We start from the raw sequence: 18429 nt of genomic DNA, 5'->3' as shown, positions 1-18429 counted from the left end.
GCTGTTTACCATTTGGAAAGCTAGACGGGGTTGATGTCTTAGAGACGCACAGTGTCGAAGTTATGCCAGGGTTACTCAGGGAGCAGGATTCGCGTTTCCCGCGGTTTCTAGAATTCGTTTCTCATGTGCCTTTTTGCGCTGAAGGATGCAGTCTCCATGTTTTGCTCTCCTTCAATCCCTCTCCTCCACACCCTCGCTCCTCTCTCTCTCTCTAGGGTTCTTCTCATTCCTGATCCCGACCTCGAATTTCTCCTTCGCTCTTCGTAATTGAGTGCAAACTCCGAGATGAGCGTAGTTGGCTTCGACGTTGGCAATGACAGCTGCGTCATCGGCACCGTGCGGCAGCGCGGCATCGACGTCCTCCTCAACGACGAGTCCAACCGTGAGACTCCGGCTGTGGTCTGCTTCGGCGACAAACAGCGTTTTCTCGGGACTGCCGGCGCTGCCACCGCCTCCCGCTTCCCCAAAGACACCGTCTCCCAAGTCAAGCGCCTCATTGGCCGCCCTTTCCGCGATCCCGTTATTCAGGATGACCTTCGCCGCCTCCCATTCAATGCCTCTGAGGCCCCTGACGGAGGGATCTTGCTCTGCGTCAACTTCCTGAACGAACAGCGCTCTTTCACCCCCGTCCAGATCCTCGCCATGCTCCTTGCCCACCTCAAGCAGATCTCGGAGAAGAACCTGGAGACCGTGGTCACCGATTGCGTCATTGGGATTCCCTCCTACTTCTCCGATATCCAACGGAGGGCCTATCTCGATGCTGCTGCAATTGCTGGCCTGAAGCCGCTGCGATTGATGCACGACTGTGCAGCGACGGCATTAGGGTATGGAATCTATAAGACCGACCATCATCCCCGGGGCTCTTCATCCTGTGTAGTTTTTATCGATATTGGTCATTGCGACACCCAGGTTTCCGTTGTGAACTTCGGGTCTGACAAAATGAATGTTCTATCACATGCTTTCGATGCAAATTTGGGTGGGAGGGATTTCGATGAGGTACTGTTCAACCACTTTTCCGAGCAATTCAAGGAGCAGTACAAGATTGATGTACATTCTAATGTACGAGCCAGCATCAGGTTGAGGGCTGATTGTGAGAAACTAAAGAGGGTTCTAAGTGCAAACCCAGAGGCGCCCCTGAATATAGAGTGTTTGATGGATGAGAAAGATGTGAAGGGGTACATCAAGAGGGAAGAATTTGAGAGACTCTGCACAAGTTTGTTTGACAGGCTCTTGGAACCATGCAGACTAGCTTTAGAACATTCGGGACTGAAACATGATAAAATCAACACCATTGAGCTTGTTGGCTCTGGGTCCCGAATCCCTGCAATAACAAGGATTTTGACAGATTTCTTTAGGAAAGAACCAAGCCGGACTCTCAATGCTAGTGAATGTGTTGCTAGGGGTTGTGCCCTTCATTGTGCTATGCTCAATCCCACATTCAAGGTTAAGGATTATGAGGTGAGAATTTCTACTTTTATAATGCTCCACTATTGTGGTTGTCTAGTTCCACATAACTTGATTTCCAAATCTTAATTTATTTTCCATATAGTCTTGTTTAATGACATCATTTCTATGCCCATGACTCATCATTAGTCTGCCTATGCCAAATGCATTGGACTTTGGCTAATCACATGATGTTTGGTAAGGTTTAACATAGTTGAGGTTAATGTAGAGAGCATATCAAACCAAGAATCAGTAAATTGGAACTATCCTAATTACCTAAGCATTTAAGAGAAGTGTTACCCAATCAAATATTTTAACATAAGCCTTGGAAGAAAGTTCTTTCCTTTGTAAAGTTAAGTTATAGCAGGATGACTACTTAGCTATTGAACATTATTACTTGATTAGAAAAAACTTGACAACATCTTATACTATATTACAACAACAATCAAGCTTTTATCCCATTGAATGGAGTTGAGTATATAGATCCTCATATGTCATTGAGCTTGATCCCTTATTATATCCTCATATCCTATGTTATTGTTGTAACCAAGTCTTATTTGGTCCTCCCTCTTCCTTTATTAATATGCGTATTTATCATGCTCTCGTATTGCCTAACTGAGATATTTATTAGATGCTTAAGTATGTGTTCATATCATTTTAAACGTGTCTCTCAGAGTTTTTCCTTAATAGGTGTAACTTTGACTTTTTCTTTAATGTTCTCATTTTTTATTTTATCCATCCTCGTATATCTGTATATCTATCTTAACATCTTCATCTATACGATTCTTATCTTTTGGTCATATGCTGGCTCCATAGCCCCAACATTTAGCTCCATATAATATAGTAGGCTAACTGTCATTTTGCAAAATTTCTCTTTTAACTTTAGAGGTACCTTATGATCACAATGAAAATCTGACACCCTCCATTTTAACTACCCTACTTGTATCCTATATAAAACATCTCTATCTTTTAGAAAAAACAACCCTAGATAGTTTAAACTCTTACAAGTAATTCATTATCTTTTAGTGTAACAATTGCATTGCTATGTCTAATATTACTAAACTTAAATTCCATATATTTATATATTTTGTGTTTACTTGATTAAATAAAAATTATATTGAAGGGAAATTTATTAAAACACGTAGTTAATATTTTGAAGGGGCTATGCTTGAAAGAGAACTAGACAAGTTGACAATCCTCAACACGGATAAAAGTTAGGCAAGCAATCATCTTCTCTATTATGTGCATTGGGGCTCTTTTTCTAGTCATTATTCTCTATAGTTAATACTAGCCCTTTGGAAAAGAAGGGTGAAAGCCTTCATAGGAATTCGATCGATAGGAAGAGGCCTAGAACATTTGAAATAGACATTTGACTCGTCCACGGTTCCATATTGGACTTCAATAGTACAAACAAAGAAGAGGATGCTATCAAGAATGCCTATATTTATAATCCTCAACTGAAATATGCCATTGTTTTCATTTTTTACTAAAAGACACTCTTCTCTATTTGCTTTTTCTATTATACTTTTCAATTTAAATTTCTTTGCACCAAATTGGTAGTAAGTAGATTCTAAAAATGGGTAAAAAAAATTAAAAAGTGCTCCTTTTCTTATTAAGAAACTGTTGAGACCCTTGGTTATGGATCGCGTAATGGGACGATTTTCCGGCTGGTTGGTAGGATCAACCTTTGTCTTCTTGGTTTTACAACCTTGACGGCCTATGGTGGTAGGGGGATTTAGGGCTCGAGGAAATTAGAGAACCTCTCGATCTATGGATTTAATTTCTTTTTGTAAACTCAATGATAATCTTGATTGCATTATTTCAACCATTTAAATACAACTAGGATGTTCCTTCCCGACGAAGGAAGAAGACAACTCTTGAATAAGAAATGTTTATTCTTACCAAAAATAAAAAGATACTAGACTCAATTCTACTTGAAATAAAAGATACTTAACTCAAATAAAATCAATTACTATAAATTTCTATAGCTGAATCAATTCTCTTGATTTGCACCAAATCTATCGTGCGTGTATCTCTTATATTTGATGGGCTCCAGATTCTCTTTTGTTGTATGAGCTTGACCCATAACATTACTCCCTCCCTGAGAAACCGGTTTGTTTGTAAACACGAATGATGGGTAACGTTCCATGATAGCCACTGCATCTTCCCATGAAGCCTCAGCAGGGGATAAGCACTCCCAATGAACTAGAATTTGGGAGCATCCATGATTTGAGCGATAGTCGAGAACTGCTAGCGGAGAAGGAATGTAATCTTCCTGATGTATGGGTGGAAGAGTGGGGACGCTAGGGATGCTGTCGTGATATTTTTTTAAAGAGGACACATGAAAAACTGGGTGGAGCTTGACGTGGTCTGGCAATTAGAGTTTGTAAGCGACATGACCCACACGGTCAATGATTTTAAAAGGCCCATAAAAGCGAGGAGACAATTTTGAATGGTTCTTGGACGATAAACTTACATGATGATAAGGCTGAAGCTTTAACAACACCATATCTCCTATCTCAAACTGTACCTCCCGATGGGATGCATCATATTGAAGTTTCATGCGATTTTGGGCAGCAAGAAGGTTTTCTCGTAGATTCTTTAGAAGTTGTTCTCGAGTTTGTAGCTCCTGATCTATTGATTCAATATGAGAAGTACTAGCCAAATATGATAATAGGCGTGGAGGCGATCACCCATACAGGATCTCGAATAGGGTGGCCTTGAGGGACGTGTGATAACCAGTATTGTAACAAAATTATCACCAAGAGATCCAATATACCCATTTCTTTGAAAATTCTCCCGTAAAGTAACGCAAATACATCTCAATAACCCTGTTCACGACTTCGATCTGGCCATCCGATTGGGGATGGTAAGCGGACGAGAAACAAAGTTGTGTCCCACTAAAGCGAAATGGCTCCTTCCAGAAAGAACTAGTGAAGGTTGTATCACGGTCACTGATGATGGTTTCTGGAAGATCGTGAAGCTTAAAAATTTTATCAAAGAAAACTCGAGCCACTTTCACAGCTGTGTATGGGTGTGATAAAGGGATGAAATGGGCATACTTAGAGAAGCGATCCATAACAACAAACAATACAGTTTTATCCCGAGATAGAGGCAACCCGTCAATAAAATCCATGGACATGTTCGACCACACTTGGTGAGAAATAGGCAAGGGTTGTAGTAATCCCGCAGGCTTCAAATGCTCCACTTTATTGTGTTGGCAGATTGGACATTCACGCACAAACATGTGAACCTGCTGTTTCATCCCGGGCTAATAGAAATCTCGTGTAATTCTATATAATGTCTTCTGATATCCTTCGTGAAACTCATTATGTATCATGGTTATTATTTTAGAAGTGAGAGATGTAGCAAGGAGATAGATTCTACCTTTGAAGAATAAAATCCCTTCCTTGTACTCCATGCGACCTTCACCTCGCTGTGACACCTAAATAAGGTGTTAAATTTCCGGGGAAGTAGAGTATTCAGATTGGATGTCCTCTGTTAAATTTAATTTAGGCATGGAGATAGAGGTCAACTATCCATTATTGTTATCACGACGTGAAAGTGCATCTGCTGCCACATTGTTTCGGCTTGCTCGATATTCGATGAGAAAATCAAAATCCAACAGCTTACTAATCCAGTGTTGTTGAGGCGAGGTGGTAATCCGTTGTTTCAATAAAAATTTTAGACGGTAGTGTTCAGTTCGAACCGGGAACTTGTGTCCCTAAAGATAAGCATGCCAATAACGTATAGCTTTGGCCAATTCGATGAGTTCTTTCTCATAAGCAGGGAACTTCTTGTGTCGTTGGGACAAGGGACGACTAAAAAAAGTAATGGGGCGTCCTTCTTGCTGTAGAATTGCACTGATCCCCATATCTGAGGCATCAAAATCCACCACAAATGACTTTGAGAAATCGGGCAAGGCAAGTACCGGTGTGGAAGTAAGGGCGTTCTTTAGTTTTTGGAATGCCAATTCCGCCACCTCATTCCATTCAAAAGAGTTCCTTCGCAAGAGGCTAGTTAGAGGGGACGCCAACATTCCGTATCCTTGGACAAATTTACGATAGTACCCCGTGAGCCCCAGAAAATCACGAAGGGCACGAAGAGTAGTGAGTTGTGGCCAATGGAGAACTACTTCAATTTTGCCATTATCGACGACTACCCTTGAACGAGAAATGATGTGACCAAGAGACGATTTCTGTCCGAGCAAATAAACACTTAGAATCTTTTAGGAAGAGGTGTAGCTGCTGTAATATCCCAAAAATGATCTGCAAATGGTGGAGATATTTCTCCCAAGAAGCACTGTAAACAAGTATATCATCAAAGAAAACTAGTACAAATTTTCTCAGAAAATCGCCAAAGATATTATTCATAAGAGCTTGAAAAGTTGAGGGGGCGTTGGTGAGCCCGAATGACATTACTACGAACTCAAAATGGCCATGGTGAGTGCGAAAAGCTGTCATGGAAATGCTGTCCGGTTCCATTTAGATTTGGTGATATGGGATCTGAGGTCCAACTTAGTAAAATAAAAGGATCCATGTAATTCATCGATCACAGGGATAGGAAACTTGTCTTTAATTGTCTTTTCATTGAGAGCCCTATAATCCACACAAAAGCGCCATGTGTTGTCTGCTTTTTTTACCGATAAAACTGGCGAAGAGAAAGGAGATGCGCTTTGTCTAATCAAGCCCTTGGCAATCATGTCATTACATTGATGCTCGATTTCATCTCTTTGTGCATGGGGGTATCTATAAGGACGCACCACGATAGGGTTGGTACCTTGTTCAAGTAAAATTTTGTGACAGTACTTGCGAAAAGGTGGAAGGCCGATGGGTTCCTCAAAAATTGCAGCATACTTTTCCAGAATATGTCGTAGTTATTTTTCATGAACTTTTGGAAGGGTAGCTGTTGTGAGAGAGGCCACTTCTGTTGTTAGAGTAGCACCCGATCCTTGTAAATAAATGGTGTTGTCGGTATGTTGAAAGCTCATGCACATCTAGGAGAAATTCCAAAGGATGAGGCCAAGGGTGCGAAGCCAGTTGATTCCCAACACTACTCCAATGCCCCCCAATGGTAGAATGAAGAATTCTACATTAAATTTGTGATCACCCAAATGGATTAATACATTGCGGCAGACCCCAAGGCATTGTAGTCGTCACCCATTAGCTACTGCCACGCAGAGCGCAAGACGTTTGTCAATAGATAAGCCCAAGATGGATGCAAGTGCTGAATTTAAAAAGTAATGAGTACTTCCTGAGTCGATGAGGACCAGCAAGGGGGTGTGGTTAATTTGTCCTTGAATCCGCATGGTTTGAGGAGCACGGGTGCCGGTGATCGCATTGAGGGAAATTTCAACATCCTCGACGTTTGTTCTTATCATCATAATCTTCTAATCCCTCAAGTCAAAAAAGATGTTTGCAATGGTGATTGGGAATGTAAAGTTCGTCGCAATTAAAACAAAAGGCCTTGGCACGCCGTTCTTCCATTTCCGTCCGATTTAATCGTTTGATAAATCGTTGCTTCGGTGGCAGGACGGGGGTGCGCCGCGGTGTGATCGTCGATTCAGATCGTTTAGAGCGGCGTTCATAAAGACGACAAAAACTCATAGCCGAAGTGAGATCTTCTGGGTGTTGAAGCTCGACTTCCACTGCAATGTGATCTTGGAGGCCGCTAATGAATATTTGCACTTCTTGTTCTGAGGTTAAGGAACTCGCTCGTGCCGCCAATTGTTCGAACTTTCGCCGGTAGTCTTCCACGGATCCTGATTGTTGAAGTTTTGCAAGCTCGCCCAATTTATTATTGCGAAGAGGTGGCCCAAACCTCAAATTACACTGATCTTTGAATTCCTCCCATTGAATATGAGGTCGATCACATTCGAGTTTGATGAACCATAGTTGGCCATCTCCCTCAAGATTGAACGAGGCTAGACCCACCTTTTCTTCCTTCAAAGTGCGTTGATGGCGAAAAAAATGGTCGCATCGATTGAGCCATCCCAAAGGATCAAACTCACCATCATAACGTGGGAAATCTAGTTTCGAATATCGTAGTATATATGAGGATCCCTCCTCATGGCCACGATACCCTTTCGAGTAGTGCCCTTGTGGATCGGGATGATTGCTGCTCTCTTCACCTCGATGGCTGTTGTGCGAGTGTAGATTAGAAAAGTTTTTCGACAATTCCTCTAGTTGAGCATGGATGAGCTGCTGCCGTTTTTCATTGGAAGCTTTGTCCTCTTGGTTGATTTTGAGAAACGCATCAAAACGTTGTTGAAGTGCTTGTGAGTCACCCTTACGACGGGCTTTGATACCAATTTGTTGAGACCCTTGGCTATGGATCCCGTAATGGGACGGTTTATCGGTTGGTTGACAGGATCAACCTTCATCTTCTTAGTTTTACGACCTGGACGACCTATGGTGGTAGGGGGATTAAAGACTCGAGGAAATTAGAGAACCTCTCGGTCCATGGATTTAATTTCTTTTTGTAAATTCTATGATAATCTTTATTGCATTATTTCAACCATTTAAATACAACTAGGACGCTCCTTTCCGACGAAGAAAGAAGACAACCCCTGAATAAGAAAGGTTAAAGATACTAGACTCAATTCTACTTAAAATAAAAGATACTTGACTCAAATAAAATCAATTACTATAAATTACTATAGATGAATCAATTCTCTTGATTTGCACCATCCTTTCTAAATCTGCCGTGCATGTATCTCTTATATTTGATGGGCTCCAGATTCTCTTTTGTTGTATGAGCTCGGTCCATAACAGAAACGTCAAAAGCACCATTTTTTCTTAAACATCAATTGGATGCCCCACCTATAATTTTTTTGGTCATAATTGCACTCAAACTAACTACTACATCCTCACCCGCAAATAGAAAAATCAGCCACATCCACTCATGAGGCCGCTCAATCTGTTTAACACATTTATCTTGCTACATAAGATATAAATTAAAAAAATATATATAAAAACACCAAAATAAAATAATATAAAATTTTAAAATAAAGCAATACAGGGTTAAGTAATGTAAATTCTTAAAAACTTCTAAATGAGTTAAAATTTAAACAATCATAAAAAAATTTAGTTTTTAGAAAAGTTATAAATTTAAAACATTATGAAAAGAAATACTAAATGATTTTTTTAAAAAATAGATACATCAAAGTGATACAATTTTGTAATTTAAGAGAATTTTTTTTTTTCCAAAATATAAGTGAAATTAAATTAAAAATTTGATAATTTTAGCCGAAAATGTAGTACTGAAATGCTTTTAAAGTAGAAATGGTCCCACACATAGGATTTTCAAGGAAACTGCTTATATAAGCCAATTTTGAAATTAGCTTGTTGGCCATGTAATCATCTTGCTAGCTAATTTTGAAATGGGCTTGTTTTGATGAATGTGAGCTGTTTAAGCATCATTATGATATATATCCCCTAGATGCAATTCTTTAGATGCAAATGAACTAGCACAAAATTCCAAGTGAAAATGTTGTCATGAACTGATTTCCAAATTAGTTTGTCGACCATTTTGTGCAGCTAAAGCAATTTGATTTTAGATTTAATTTATTTTGGTCAAAGTGAATTATTTATTATTTATGCACCATTAGGAGAGTAGCTCAAAATGTAATTCATAACCTGGGAATTCTCTTTTGAAGTTTCAAGGTAAAGTTGTATGAGGATTTTGTTGGTTATGTTATTTATTTTATCCACTTCATTATGTCACATATTGTACTATGTGATCATTTTCACAGATATATTGTTTATGGATTCACATTAGCATTAAATTGAGACTGCATGCTTAGCCGCATATTCTCTGGTTACTCTCATGGATTAGCATATTTCTCTATGCTGTCTTCAACTGTTAAACATTCCTGTCTTATTGCCAATATTTTCTCTATTATTGTGCATGGCAAAATACTAAGGGTTCCTTGTGTTGTATCTTATTTATACATATTACATGGCCACTTCATAGGTACATCTTATTTTGCAATTCTGCTGCTGTGCATTGGTTTGCCAATGCAAGTGACACAAATGAACTGGATCATTTTCTATAGCAGTAGCAACATTGCTGCCTAGGTTAGATTCCTTGAAAACATTTTTGGTTTATATATAGGGTAACTTCTTGCATGAGTCTCTTGATAATACTGGGTTTGGGTTTGTGACGGATTTATATATGCATGCCATTATGGATTGTGCCTCCATGAAAATAATTTTCTTTGTAGTTTGGTTCAGATTTTTGTCCGTTTGCAGTTCAATATCTCCATGAGAATATTCTTCTTCCAGATAGGGCCTAAGTGTTTTGCTAACAACTTTCCATTAGGTGCTTCTACTTTTAGAAAAAGTTGAAACAGAAATAGTGAAACATGTATAGTGGTAATCTTTTCGTTAGATGAAGCTTCCATTTTTTGTTTTCAGTTTCGACCATTTGCTGTACATAGTCTTCCTAGTTTATATACCTAAGCATGTTCATTGGTGATTACAGGTGTTAGACTCTTTTCCTTTCTCAGTTAACTTTGCAATGGATGAAGGTCCTATTACAACTGTGTCAAGTAATGTTTTAGTACGTAAGGGACAACTGATTCCAAGTGTTAAAGTGCTTTCTTTCTATCAAACTAATTCATTTAAAATGGAAGCATTTTATGCCATCCAAAGTGAACTTCCACCTGGTGCCCCACTAAAAATCAGCTGCTACCAGGTAAACTATTAAGTTGCTGTGTGCATGCATACACTATACTGATTGCTTAGATGCTTTATTGTTTGTTTTTAGAAATTTCTGCGCATCATTCTAGTTTTGAAGGTTTTTTTTTCAATATATGTTATATAGTATGTTAGAAACATGTGCACTTGGAGGTTTTTGAGATGGGAAACAAGAGTTATTTGTGGGAGAGGAAGAATGAGAACACAATGTGGAATTGAAAATTCATCTTTGATACTGCTTGATACAGCACCGATAATGATCTCACACAGAATCTCACAAAGATGGAAAGTTTCATTCAATCAAAGAATATCCATTACATGGGATCTAAACCTATTTTGTAGGCTAAACTATGAAGATCAAGTGATGCATTATAAAAAAAATGTACCGCCAAAACTCTCATAGCTCACTAAAGAGGAGAATATGTTACAAAATTGAAAGATGATCAATTATGATTCTAACCCTTTAGTATATTTATTATAAGATGAGTTCTTTAAAAAATAAAGACCTATCTTATCCCAAAAAACTCTAATAAACTAAACAACTATTAATATTTGACAAATTGTAGAAGTTTAAAACTAAAAATTTTGAAAGAAACCTTAAATTTATTCTCAAATATTGTATCTTTCTCTCCAAAGTAGGAGAACTCAACTTCAAGCGAGTTGCTTGCGCTTTCTTTGATTGTTCAAATACAAGTAGTTATTGCCTCATGAAGCATAATTCTTTCTTATCCATTCTTGGATGGTCCCTCGTGTAACAAATAGATATTCATATTTGCTCTATTTCTCTTCCTTTTTACTCGTTTAATGAGTCTGAAAACAGTCTCTAGATACTGTCTCTCTGATCTAGAAATACTCTATGTTACTCGCCTGTGAGATAAACTCAATGTATAAAGATATAGGCTCACATGTCTCTTAGAACTTTAACATAGTCTTTAATTTGAAAATTGAACTAATATTTATATATATTGGTAAATTGAATAAACATACGCTATATTCAGTTTTTCATATGATAAGAATAGTAAATTCTTTAGTAGGTCTCCTTATCTAATTTGTAGGGCTAATTAATGCATAGGTACCTTATAAATCACTATCTTTTAAGTCTATGAGGTGCATCAGTTTATTTCTTATAAAAATCTTTCTCCTAGTACATTGTCCTAGTAGTGACATGTATCTCTGTTATATATACATGTAATAGAACTTTTAGTTTGACTTATAAAAGTAGGCAAAAAAGCTAAAGTAATATGCCAATGAGCTTTAAAGTCAAAATGGACACACTATAATTGTCTAGAATTATTATTAGTGATTTTAACTTTCCTTCATGTTTTGCCCTTTTATTCTTTTTATTTAGTTATTTTGAATCCCTAAGGTAGTACGACAATCATAGACTTGAATCATAGTCAATAACATGTGGAAGGTTTTTTAATTAAATGTGGTGAGTTGCATAAGGCACTACAAAAACTCAAAAAGGATGGTGAGGGTTTTTTAGGAGGCTAAAGTAAAGGAGTCAGCAAGGCTTTTTAGAAGTTCTAGTGAAGGATTATAAAAGACTTTTTAAAAGATTTGGGTAAAGCATCGTTAGGAAACTTTTAGAAAGCTCATGCAATGGATTGTTAGGGGCCTCTTTGGAAGGCTTAAATAAAAATTTGTCAGAAGGTTCTTGAGAAATTTGAGTAAAAGATTATCAAGGGTCCTTTAGGCAGCTCGAGTAATGTATTGTTAGGGGTCTCCTATGAAGACTCAAGAAAAGGGTTATCAAATCTTTGGATAGGGTCACTCATTGTGATAGAGTTTTGATAGCATATTAATGGTCTCTTGAGTCTATTTTCAATTGAGGGTTGAGATTCAATTGAAGGTCTTATTTTTAAAGGGGTCAGATTAGATTTTCTTTAAAACATTTTTTTATAGATTATAATTTAAAGTCAAGTTCTCAAGGGAATTTTCTACGATAGAGAGATTAGAGATTTACAATTTGGTGTCATTGGAGACATCAAAGGAATATTCTATGGTCCAACTCTCAAACTTTTAAAGTCAAATGAGGATCATCCATGGTTAAGTCATTAGAGGATTTTTTTTTCTAAACTCAATTTTTGTAGTTCTACTACAGGTTCATGGTAAAGTGGGAGGTTTGAGTGTTTACCTTTTGATAATCTACTTTACTTTTAACTTGAGGTTTGTAGTTTTGGTCAATAATGTAATAGATGTAGAAATGATAATTAAACTATAAAATTTTCTTACTCTCAAGATTATATTAATAGATTAGTAAATGAAATTAAATTACATTCTCATTGAATTTCTAATCTATGTGCATTAATAAATTAATAAATTGAAGGCTCAACCTAAATCCTTGGCTAATATTATTACACTGTCATAAATTTTAAAATTGTGATTATAATTCTACTTTGATTATTTTAGCCTTTTAAATTTGTTATACAATTGATTGATATCTTGTTTCCATTTGTAGTGATTGCTAATGTCTTAGATAGATAACCAATATTTTCTAACGGATCCATTAAGTGTGTTTTACCAAACTATACTCATTTAGTAAAGATCATGTAATATAGTTAATGTAGTTTTCGTCTTTAACATTTTGGTTAACCAATCAATAAATGTATTAGGATCCATTCTTTCGTTAAAAAAATAGGTGCTTGTCTTAATATGTCTCGGTTTGCCTTAATATGTCTAGGCCTTTGTCATAATATGTTTAGGCTTATGACAATTGTTATTTTAAAAAATATGAGTTTCCACAATATATAGGATGATGTGATGGTGTGTGAAGTCTTTTATAATTAATGGAGCTATGTGTGAGAAGGTTCTGTACCTAAAATCATTTAGATCCAAATGGCCTCTCTTGATTTACGTAATCTAAGCTCTTCTTGCAAATTTATTATTGGCCTTTACAACTGACATCTATATCTTGTATCTCTTAAATAGTGGTGGCGGCGGTTTCTTTGAGTATACCAATCTAAGATTATTGGTATTAATGATGCTTATAAAATAAAATAATACATTATGGCAAAGGAGAAATGATAGTGTTTTTTTAATTGATGTGGTAACTAAACTGAATAACATTATTTGTAGAATAGTACTACTTGTATGCTTTCTTTTTTATAATAGATTTTATCTTTTTTATGATAGTGTTTTTTTTTTCTTTTTTTTTTGTGGTGTATATATATATATATATATATATATATATATATATATATATATATATATATATATTTTGAAGGTTTTCAATGATATATGATGATATGCAATTTTTTTAATAAAAATTAATTCAATGCAAAAAGTTTAAATTAATCAACTACATCAAAGAAATTTCAATCGAAGGGGAGCCTTGGCACAATGGTAAAGTTGTTTTCATGTGATCAAAAGGTCGTGGGTTCGAATCATGGAAACAACCTCTTGCAAAAAGCAGGGTAGGACTACGTACAATGAATTTTTCCATAGGACCCCGTATGGCGGGAGCTTTGTGCACTGAGCTATCTTTTTTTTTTATCAAAGAAATTTCAATGGAGGTTACAATTTACTAGTTATATAAACCAATTTCAATATTGGGTTATCATGATGCATTAGCCTTGATTTCCATTGTAGTTTGCAATCAGATGTGTTGGAGCAAAATAATAGTAGTTTTGTAAATGTCAGTTTACAACAATCAATAGAGCATATCCTAATAACTTTGCAACAATTGTTGTTTAGCTTGGGCAAAATCTAATTAAAGTGTGGTCACAACTTGAATACTTTCTCATTTTTATTTTTTTGCTATAGTGAACAATTAAGAGAGAGATTGACCTTCTATCTTATGGAGGGGAAAGGAATTAGTCTTCTACAGGAATGCAGGAATGATTACAGAGGATGAGTAGTGGGGTGAGCAATGGAGGGTTAGTAGAGATGCTTGTAGCTTCTATATTAACCTTTGTTAGAAGAGGTGACAACCAAAAGGAGAGGTTGCTACGAGATCTCGAAAATAAGTTGTGCTTTACTTCCTTTATAAACAAGATGCCCACCTCATTGACCAACAGTTCGGGGAGAGGATGCCAACCATGCCTTTACAATGCTCGCAAGAGGTGTTTGCATGATGTCATAATGGGGTTTGTTGGAAGTAGATGTAGAGGATGGTCAGATTTTTCCCTTTATGGTGAACTACCAGAGGTGGAGGAATAGTTGATTATTTCCTCTAATCGCTTCGGCTCTGCCAACTACCACCTAGGTCTGGAATCCAATTGCTTTAGGTCTCTGATATGTTTGCATACTTGGGATATAGAATACATTTTATTGTTAAAGTTATTGATTTTAGATTGATTTGGGTGTAATCTTTTATATGAATGACAATCGAGGAAAAGAGTGAAGGGTTAAGTTAGAAGGTGTTCTTTCTAGTAAATTCATAACTTAATAATGGAAGTTTAAGTATAGGGGGAGTCTATTTAAATTCTAAATTTTCATATATTTTTTTTGTTGATGCTTACCTAATTTAAACATATTGCCAATCATAAACAATGGGGCTAACCATAAAAATGGGAATATTATTGGTTCAACAGACCTTTTTGAGGTTAGGGTTGATTTGATTTGATGGTTTGGGTAAAGAGTTTAAGTTACGCTCATTATTGTATCTAACACGTGTATGGAGTTGTGTAGGACTTGATTTGTACACATGGTGGCTTGAAGCGCTCTTGAGTGAAGGAGGTGGACTTCGTAAGTGAAGACATTAAAGGATGGTATGAAAAGTGAGTTGAGGGCTTGGTATATTCGAGGGATGAGTAACTTGATAGGTGGTTGATCCTGTCCGAGTGCGAGTAGACGAACGCTGGGAAGATGACGCTCACGTTGACGGGATGTCGACTGAAGGCGATGCGGACCTCCGACGAGCTAAGCCTGCAACCACAGAGTCGTTAGTGCCGAGCCAGGGAGGGGTTCCCCGGCGATGGCCCTCCGACGCTCAAGTCAGTCACCGACAAGCGAACGAAGAATGAAGTAGAAAGGAGCAGCGTAACTGTAGCTACAGTAATTCCCAACATACCTCCGACAAAGTCTGGGGGTTCTTATATAGGGCTCTTGAGAGGCGCGTGCACGCTTCCTGAGGCGTGAACGCTTCTCCAAGCATACCTGGAAAGGATGCGTCAGAAAAGCGTGCCTAACGCGATAGTGAAAACTTCCATCGTACGATTCTTTGTCTGCCTACGCCGCCGACCACGTCGCCTGTCAATGGCACTGATCCCAGGAAGATATTACCAACTGCTCCCTTTGTCTGTTATTGGGCCGAGCGGGAGAGCCGCTCGGCCAGTCGGCCGTCCGGACGATGCAACGGCCGGGACAAGCGTCCATTCGGTCGATGAGCTGCTGCCGGCTATACCTCGTCGGGCGAAGGAGTCCTGCCTGTCGAGTCAAGGCTGCATCCACTGTTTGCCGAGCGGGATGGCCGCTCGGCCTTCGTGTCTCCCTGGTTGAGCTTTATGAGCGTCGGAAGCTCGGTGTCTGACCGAGCTGTCGAAGTGTTGGACCGGCTACTCTATCTGCTGATCGGGAAGGTAGTTCGCCCGATCGGACGCTCGCCTAACGTTGCCCACTTTGACCACCTGTTGGACTGACCCTACCTTATCACCTGATCACGTGCCTCCCCCTTAAGTCTAGTCGAAGGAGGCTGCAAGTCCGACTGACTGGACAAGCAGTCTGGTGACCAATTGGCTAATCAGCCAATGAGCCGGTTGGATCCCGATCAACCCGTGTAGGACTGGTCTTTCTCGGCCGATCGGCGCTTTAAGCCTTTGCGCTTGGATTTTTCCTTATCGCCCCCGGAGGGGCGCGAGCCGGTCGGTCAATACTGACGTTGCCCAAATCTCCTCGGAATACGCGCAAATCATCTCTATTAAGGCCGAGCACGTGCCCCCGCCCATTAAATGTTGCCCTGTGGGAGGGTGCCATGTGTCGCCGGCACAGGCGCCGTACGTCCTAGGTGACAGCTGCTGATGTGATATTTGGCTGTTCGAATTCAACGATCGGATGTGCGCTCCAAGTCCCGTGCCCTAGATCGGACGACTCTGGTTGGCCGCGCCCATCTTTATAAAGCCTTAGTGTCACCATTTCTTCCTCTGCGTTCTCTTTCTGCTCTTCGACAGTTTGCTTCGACGATTTTGCTTGCTTCCAGCGTTCCGACGACTCTCGACTTCCTCCTTCAGCGGCCTTTCTCTTTGGAAGCCTTTCGACCTTTCCCAATCTCCGTTTGTGCGTAGTTTCCATAGCTTTCTTGTTCCCGTTTCCGCCTAGTTTTCCTCGATCATCTTCTCCGTCGAACCTTCTGCCTTTTCATTTCCCGACAATGGCGAGCTTCTCGCAGCCGTCCGACCCCGCTCCCAGTCTCTAGTACACTACCATGGAGACTCGGTTCGACGCGGGCGACGCCGCGAGTCTCATAAACGTCTACGACATCCCCTCTGACCACGAAATAATTTTAGCCTCCCCGTTCGATCGACCCAATGACCCGTCGATCGGCACAGTTTGTTTCTTTCGAGATCAGTTCGTGGCCAGCCTTCGGTTTCTCATCCACCCCTTCATAACCGAGGTCTGCAACTACTTTCGCGCCCCGCTCGCCCAGCTCGTCCCTAACTCCTTCCGTCTGCTGTGCGGCGTGGTAGTGTTGTTCCGAGTGCACAACATTCCACTGACCCCTCAGGTCTTCCATTACTTTTATTACCCCAAACAGTCCGAGCTAGGCACGTACCTTTTCCAATCTCGGATCGGTCTAGTCTTCTTCGACAAAATGCCTACCTCCAACAAGCACTGGAAGGAGTACTTCTTCTTCCTGAGACTCCTCGAGCGGCCCTGCTTCCGGACCAAGTGGCAGGTCGAGCTCCCTACTCAACCTGATCTGAAGAGATACAAGATCCGACCGGATTACCTCCACATTGCTAATATACTGGTCGGCCTGAAGTTCGACATTCACAAGCTGTTGCCAGAGGGTGTGATGTACACGTTCGGGCTAAGTCCGATCCGAACGAAGCTCCCGAGCAGCCTAGGTACGAAATTTCTCAACCTTCTTCCTTTGAGTTTAACTGATTCTGTTTTTCTTTTGCAGCCGACATCATGATGCGCGCTCGAGCAGCCGACATTATGAAGGCCAAGCAGGCCGAGATTGAAGCAGCCGCGGCCAAGGAGATGGAATGGCTCGGCCTGACCCCTGTTGGCTCACAGGAGGGCACAGCTGGGAAACAACAACTGCGGGCGATGGAACCGCCGAGTAGACGGCCAGTGCAGGAGGGGCGACCGACCCAGGATCGGTCCGAGAAGCACCACCCGTCATCCCTGCTGAGGGTTCGGGGTCCTCGGGCGATGAAGTACCGCTCTCCCGCAAGAGACGTCGAACGGACGCGCCTTCCCGTTCCGCCACCTCGGCCTTCTAAGCCTCTGCAGGTGGGGGCACCCCGTCTCCAGCTGCTCCTGCAACAATAGAGGCTACCTCTTCCGATCAGACTCCGTCTGTGGCTGAGTTACCAGAGCTGCTCACGTGCAACCAATCACTTCCTTGCCACCATCTAGGCGGAAGATAACACGATCCGCTGTCCTTCCAGTCTCCCCTGCCCATACTTCAGGACCGAGCGCTTCTTCTCACTCGGCGCCGAGCGGGCGACGATCCGTCACCGCCACTCTTCGCTTGTCGACGGAGGACTTTCTTACGCCAAGCGACCAACCCAGCTCTCCCAGCATCAAGTCTATTTATGTGGTCGGCTCGCTCGCATCTGGGAGGAAGCGAGGGCACGAACGACCATGAACCCCCCCGGACGCGCTTGCTGATAGCCATCTGGAGATGTCCACCGGGGTTAGTATTTTCAATAATCAATTTATAAGTTACCTCCGCTCGACACTAATATTTGCTTGCAGTATTGGGTGGAAAATATTGCCATGTGCCAGCGGCTGGAACAAGTGGAGGATGAGCTGAAGAAGCTCAAAATTTCTGGAGAAGCCTCCTCCTAGGTGCCAATGCCCGCCCGTCTGCAGGCCGAACTGAAGAAGACCCAACAGCTCATCGCAGAGGAGCAGTAGAAGTCGGCCGAACACGCCAGTAAGATGGGCCAGATCGAGGTGCAATTGAAGACCTACGATCATAAACTCGAGCTGGCTTCCAAAAGGAAACAACGAGCTATCGCCGACTTGGAGCAGAAAAACCAAGATGCTTGGCAGCTGGCCGAGAAGCTGAAGAATGCGGAGGGCCTGCTGACTGGCGAGCGAGAGAGCCGCTCGGCTAAAGAGGCTGACCTCAAAGACCAAGTGAAGAGCCTCGAGGATGAGCTGGCGGCCT

The 18429-nt window shown here is 40.5% G+C and overlaps 1 pseudogene; it reads left to right on the top strand.

The window, feature by feature from the left end:
* The first annotated feature begins 285 nt into the window (after window positions 1-285).
* The window catches only part of LOC121970277, a 99597-nt pseudogene continuing 81453 nt past the window's right edge, over window positions 286-18429 (top strand).

Source organism: Zingiber officinale, chromosome 1B (genome assembly GCF_018446385.1).
Source record: "Zingiber officinale cultivar Zhangliang chromosome 1B, Zo_v1.1, whole genome shotgun sequence".
Lineage (NCBI taxonomy): Eukaryota > Viridiplantae > Streptophyta > Magnoliopsida > Zingiberales > Zingiberaceae > Zingiber > Zingiber officinale.
The sequence above is the reverse complement of the archived record's forward strand: the minus strand, read 5'-3'. Positions and strand labels throughout refer to the sequence as shown.